This window comes from Notamacropus eugenii, chromosome 1 (genome assembly GCF_028372415.1).
Source record: "Notamacropus eugenii isolate mMacEug1 chromosome 1, mMacEug1.pri_v2, whole genome shotgun sequence".
NCBI lineage: Eukaryota > Metazoa > Chordata > Mammalia > Diprotodontia > Macropodidae > Notamacropus > Notamacropus eugenii.
The window spans coordinates 703,139,049-703,143,918 of record NC_092872.1 but is presented as its reverse complement, the minus strand read 5'-3'; the positions used below and the strand labels follow the sequence as shown (position 1 = coordinate 703,143,918).

The 4,870-nt window shown below is 37.5% G+C and overlaps 1 pseudogene; it reads left to right on the top strand.

The window, feature by feature from the left end:
• The first annotated feature begins 2,594 nt into the window (after window positions 1–2,594).
• LOC140519962 (heterogeneous nuclear ribonucleoprotein K-like) lies at window positions 2,595–3,906 on the top strand (annotated as a pseudogene).
• The last annotated feature ends 964 nt before the right edge of the window (window positions 3,907–4,870 follow it).

The following is a 4,870-nucleotide window of genomic DNA, read 5'->3' as shown; positions in this document are numbered from 1 at the left end:
TAAATAATAATTATTAGATTGTAAGTCTCCTCCATGTGTTGGCTCTAAACTTGGAATCTTTCCCAGAGGCCAGCAATTCAGTGTTTTTTTCTTTCTTTTGGGAAGGCGGAGGAGGTGAGGCAATCAGGGTTATGTGACTTTCCCAGGGTTACACAGCTTACTGACATTTATGATGTCAAGTGTTTGAGGCTGAGTTTGGAACTCAGATCCTGCTGGCTCCAGGGTCAGTGCTCTGTCCACTGTGCCATCTAGCTGCCTTGACCCAATGTTTTTCAAGAGTGAATACTGAATTTTGATTTGCTGTTGAAATGGTAAGAATTGATATGTAGGAAAAATTTAAAGTCAGAGGATAAATCCTAGTTCTTCTACCAGCTAGTGTGACCTTGGGCAAGTTTTTCATCTTTCTGGGAATCATTTCCTTTATTTGAAATACAAAGAAATCCCATCAAGGGTCTCTCCAGCTCTTGTGTTTTATGATTCTAGTTCTTATCCATTGGTTCATCTTACACTTTAAGACACTTAACTCTAGGAAGTGTCTCCTCCTGCATTAGGAGCCCTGTCTTGGAGCCAAGGATTCCCAGGTTTGACAGTGTGTGATACAAAGCCAGGAACTCAGAATTATAGTAGATCAGAGATGTCAAACACAAGACTAGCTCTCACCTTGCAACCTTCAACACTCTCAGATACTAGAATAGATTAAAATATAATTGGGAAATTCTTAACAAAATAAATAAAAATATAGTAGAATTAGATAATGCTAATATGTGGTTTTTCTAAATCAATGCAGCCCATAGGAATACTTACGTACACTTAAGCATCTAACTATATTTGTATTTGAGTGTGACACCATTTTAGTAGACTATTCCTAGCACTTCATACTTTCAAGGCTTTAAAAGTTGGTCTTAATTTGAGTAAGAACTCATTGGATCTGTGTGTGCCACCTGCTGGAAATAACTAAATCTTACATTTTGTCAAAAGGACTGACTCCCAGGAAAATACACACTAAATACGAGAATTGAGGGATTTTTAGGATTAGAAGAGACCTCAGAGATTATCCATTCTATTTGGACCCCTCATTTCACAGATAAGGAAACTGAGGCCCAGGGGACCAAGCTACTTGTCTGGGATCACAAGCCTAAGAAATAATAGAACTTGGATTCACCCCCAAAGCTTCTGACTCTAAGATCCCTTGCACCTTTGGGAAATGAGAGTGAAAATTGGTGAGTGTTCTCCTTCAGCTCCTTCCACATGGTGTGGGAACAGGAACAATTGCCATTAAATGTCCCACCCTTCTGGAGTTTTCCTCATCTCTTCCTCATGAGAAGGGACCTAAAAGGGTTAGTTTTCTGTTGTGACTCTAATAGCTTAGGATTGGCTCTGGATTTCCACAAACTCTGTTCTCTGCTGTCAGGAGATTCATCACTATTGTTCATTCATCTTTTATATATAGAAAACTAGCATCCACAAATCCTTGTTGTCTGGTTAATGTTCAGCACATTAATGATAGACATTTGGAGAAATGGGAGAATCTGATCAGAAAGTGGGAGACATATTCAATAGGAAGGCAGGGGAGTTAGTGGCTTTCCCTCTAGGAATTAAATGAGCCTGTAAGTTTCTGTCTCTCTCTCCTGCCATCTCACAGGGAGATATTTCTGTCTGGTTGAACTCTTCCATGTAGATGTATAAATATACACTAGTCTCCCTCAAGGCCTTAGAGTGTCTTCAACCTTGCTCCACCCCCATTGGTGCGTGTCTCCGTCTGGCCCTGGTTCCTCAATAATGAAGTTCCTCAAAGTGCCTGCTACATGGATTCAGAGGCCTCTTTACAGGAAACTGAGTCCATTTCTACCTAAAACCTTCTTTCTCTCTATGCTTCCTCTCCCTGACTTGTAGAAGTTATATAAATATTGTGTGTGCATATATATAGTATATATATTATAATGTATAAATAAAAGCATTATTTTATTTTTATTAGCTTTTTTAAAACTCAATTTTATTTTCAGTTTTGAATTCTCTCCCTCACTCTTCCCCCTCTCACTGAAAGACAAGAACAAAACATTACATACATATATATAAATGTGTGTATATGTGTATCTATGTATATATACATATATACATATATGTATATGAATTCTCTTGTTAATTCTGTTCAAAAAGAGAGACAGAAAGAGAAAGAGGAGAAGAAGAAAAAGAGACAGAGACAGAGACAAAGAAAGGAGAGAAAAGAAGAAAATATTCAATAACAACTCTGTGTCTGAAGGTGAGTAGCATGTTTCTTCATGAGTCTTCAAGAATTGTGTTGGGTTACTGTGTTGCTCAGTTTCCAAGTCTTCGGAAGCTGATTCTCTTTGCAACATTGTTGTTATTGTATCAATTTTTTCTCCTGATTCTGCTTACCTTCCTTTGTATCAGTTCATCCATGTCTTTCCAAGTTTTTCTGAAACCATCTCCATTATTTCTTATGGCGCAATAGTCTTGCTTCACGATTGCAAACACTATTATTTTCTGTATTTTTCTATGGCATTGACCTCTGTCGGCCAGTGTTTTACTCACTCTTAAACCAAAAGATTGTCTATCCATTTAAATCTGAGATAATGGAGACTGAGCAGTTAAAAGAAACCTTCCCCAACATCAAAACCAGTGGTGAATTTGTTAAGTACCTTGTGACAGACACAGACCTTCGAAAGATCTCAAATTACTGATTGAATTGAATTTTCTTCAAAGCAAGAATCCTGAAGCAGTGACTGAAGAAAGAGGCAAAAATATTAAAGCCGTTTGTACAGATTACAATGTCGTTGTTTCCGGCCCACACAAAAGCCAGTATTATTTATCAGTGCAAATACTGAAGCAACTGAAGAAATTCTGAAGAAAAACATACTTACCTTAGCCTGTGCTTGCCATTACCCAATGCCACTAGCTGGCTTTTGTTGGAATCTGATGATGCTGCGGAATGCTTAAATTACCAGAATTATAAAGGAAGCCACAGTGATGGCAAGTTGAGTCTATTTATTCTCCAGAGTCTGGCAAGAGGAATTATTGGGGTCAAAAGTACTAAAATCAAAGAATTTCCAGAGAACACTTAGACAGCAATCCAGCATTTCTGGGAGTGTTGTCCTCATTCCACACTGATAAAGTTATTCTTATTGGTGGAAAGCTTGATAGGGTTGTGGAATACATAAAGATTATATTGGATTCTATGATCAAAGGACATGCACAACCCTACAATCCCAATTTCTACTGTGTTTCTCTTACCATGGTAGTTTCACAATGATCTATAAGGATTCCCTGCAGAATTTCCCACACTGGGAAGAGAAGGCTTTGATAGAGTGCCCCTAGGTGGTGGTCGGCCATCCTATGCTCCCATCTAGAAGAGATTATGATGACATGAGCCCTTGTATAGGATTTTCACCACTTCTTCCTGGATGTGGTGGCAGGGATGGTAGCAATCTTTCTCTTCCTCTACTACCATCACTGAAAGACATCTTCCAGAAGAAGAAAACCCGGGACTGTTACAACGGCACAGTTGGTTTTAGTGCTGATGTGACTTATAGATACATGAAGTCCATCCAAATGGCAGACAGTTTAAGACCCACTGGGTGAATACTATGAGTTTTTAAGTGGTTCTGTTCAGTGGCCCATGGTTCATATGTTGATCTTGGAGGACCCATTTCTACAACACAAATAATAATCACTCCCAAAGATTAGGCCTGATCTGTTATTGACAAAGGCAGTCAGTAAATCAAACAAATACATCATGAACCCAGAGCTTCAAACAAAATTGAGGAACCTTTGGAAGGACCTAAGGGTCCGATTATTATCAATACAGAAACACAGACCCAGATAAAGAATGCATAGTATTTACTGTAAAACAATGTGAAGCACTATACACAAGTGGAAGGATGTTAATGCCAGATATATTTTTCTTCTTTTTTTATAGTGTAAATCAGTGTTCTGAAAAGTTTTTCCAAGACTAGTGAAAAACAGAAGGATTCCTGAGTCATTTATTTTCTCTGCTTCTGTTTTAAAAGGCCAACATTTCTCTGTTGAAACAGATGTTCTACTCTGGAAGTATGGTGAAATCTTTGCTTTTCAACAGAAACATTATCTTAGTTCCTTATAAATGGCTATGGTGGCGGTAAGGGTGAGGGGGTAGGGGAGGAGTGTAAGAAAAGGAAGAATGTAAATTGAATTGAATATTGAAATACTGAAACAACAGCATAAAGAATAGATTTTGTTTCTGTTCATATTGCTGGTGTAAAAAAATCCCTCCAGTAACTACTGATAACAACTTGCTTTTTGGTCACTGTAATTTTGGGACTAGTAGGACAGAAGAGAGAGAATATCAATAATCCATGTATCCCTGGCATCCATTCAGAGCACTATGTGGAATGTGATGCTTTAAAAGAAATATTTTATAATTTTAAAAATGAATTTAGTGAATTTTTAAAATAGTACTATCACCTTCATACACCATAATTTGCTCATCTATTTTCCAATTGATGGGCATCCCCTCAGTTTCCAATTTTTTGCCACCATAAAAAGAGCTGCTAGAAGTATTTTTCTACATACAGCTCTTTTCTTCTTTCTTTGATCTAGTAGCAATATCACTGGGTTAAAGTGTATATATGGTTTAATAGCTTTTAAGGCACAATTCCAAACTGCTTTCTTAAATGGTTAGACCAGTTCACAGCTCCACTCACAGTGCATTAAAGTATCAGTTTTTCCACAGCCTCTCTAGCATTTCTCTCTCTTTCCTTTTTGTCAGCTTAGTCAATTTGTTGAGTGTGAAGTGGTGGTATTTCAATTTTCATTATTCTAATTATTACAGATTTGAGCATTTTTTCATATGACCATTGATAGAAAACTGCTT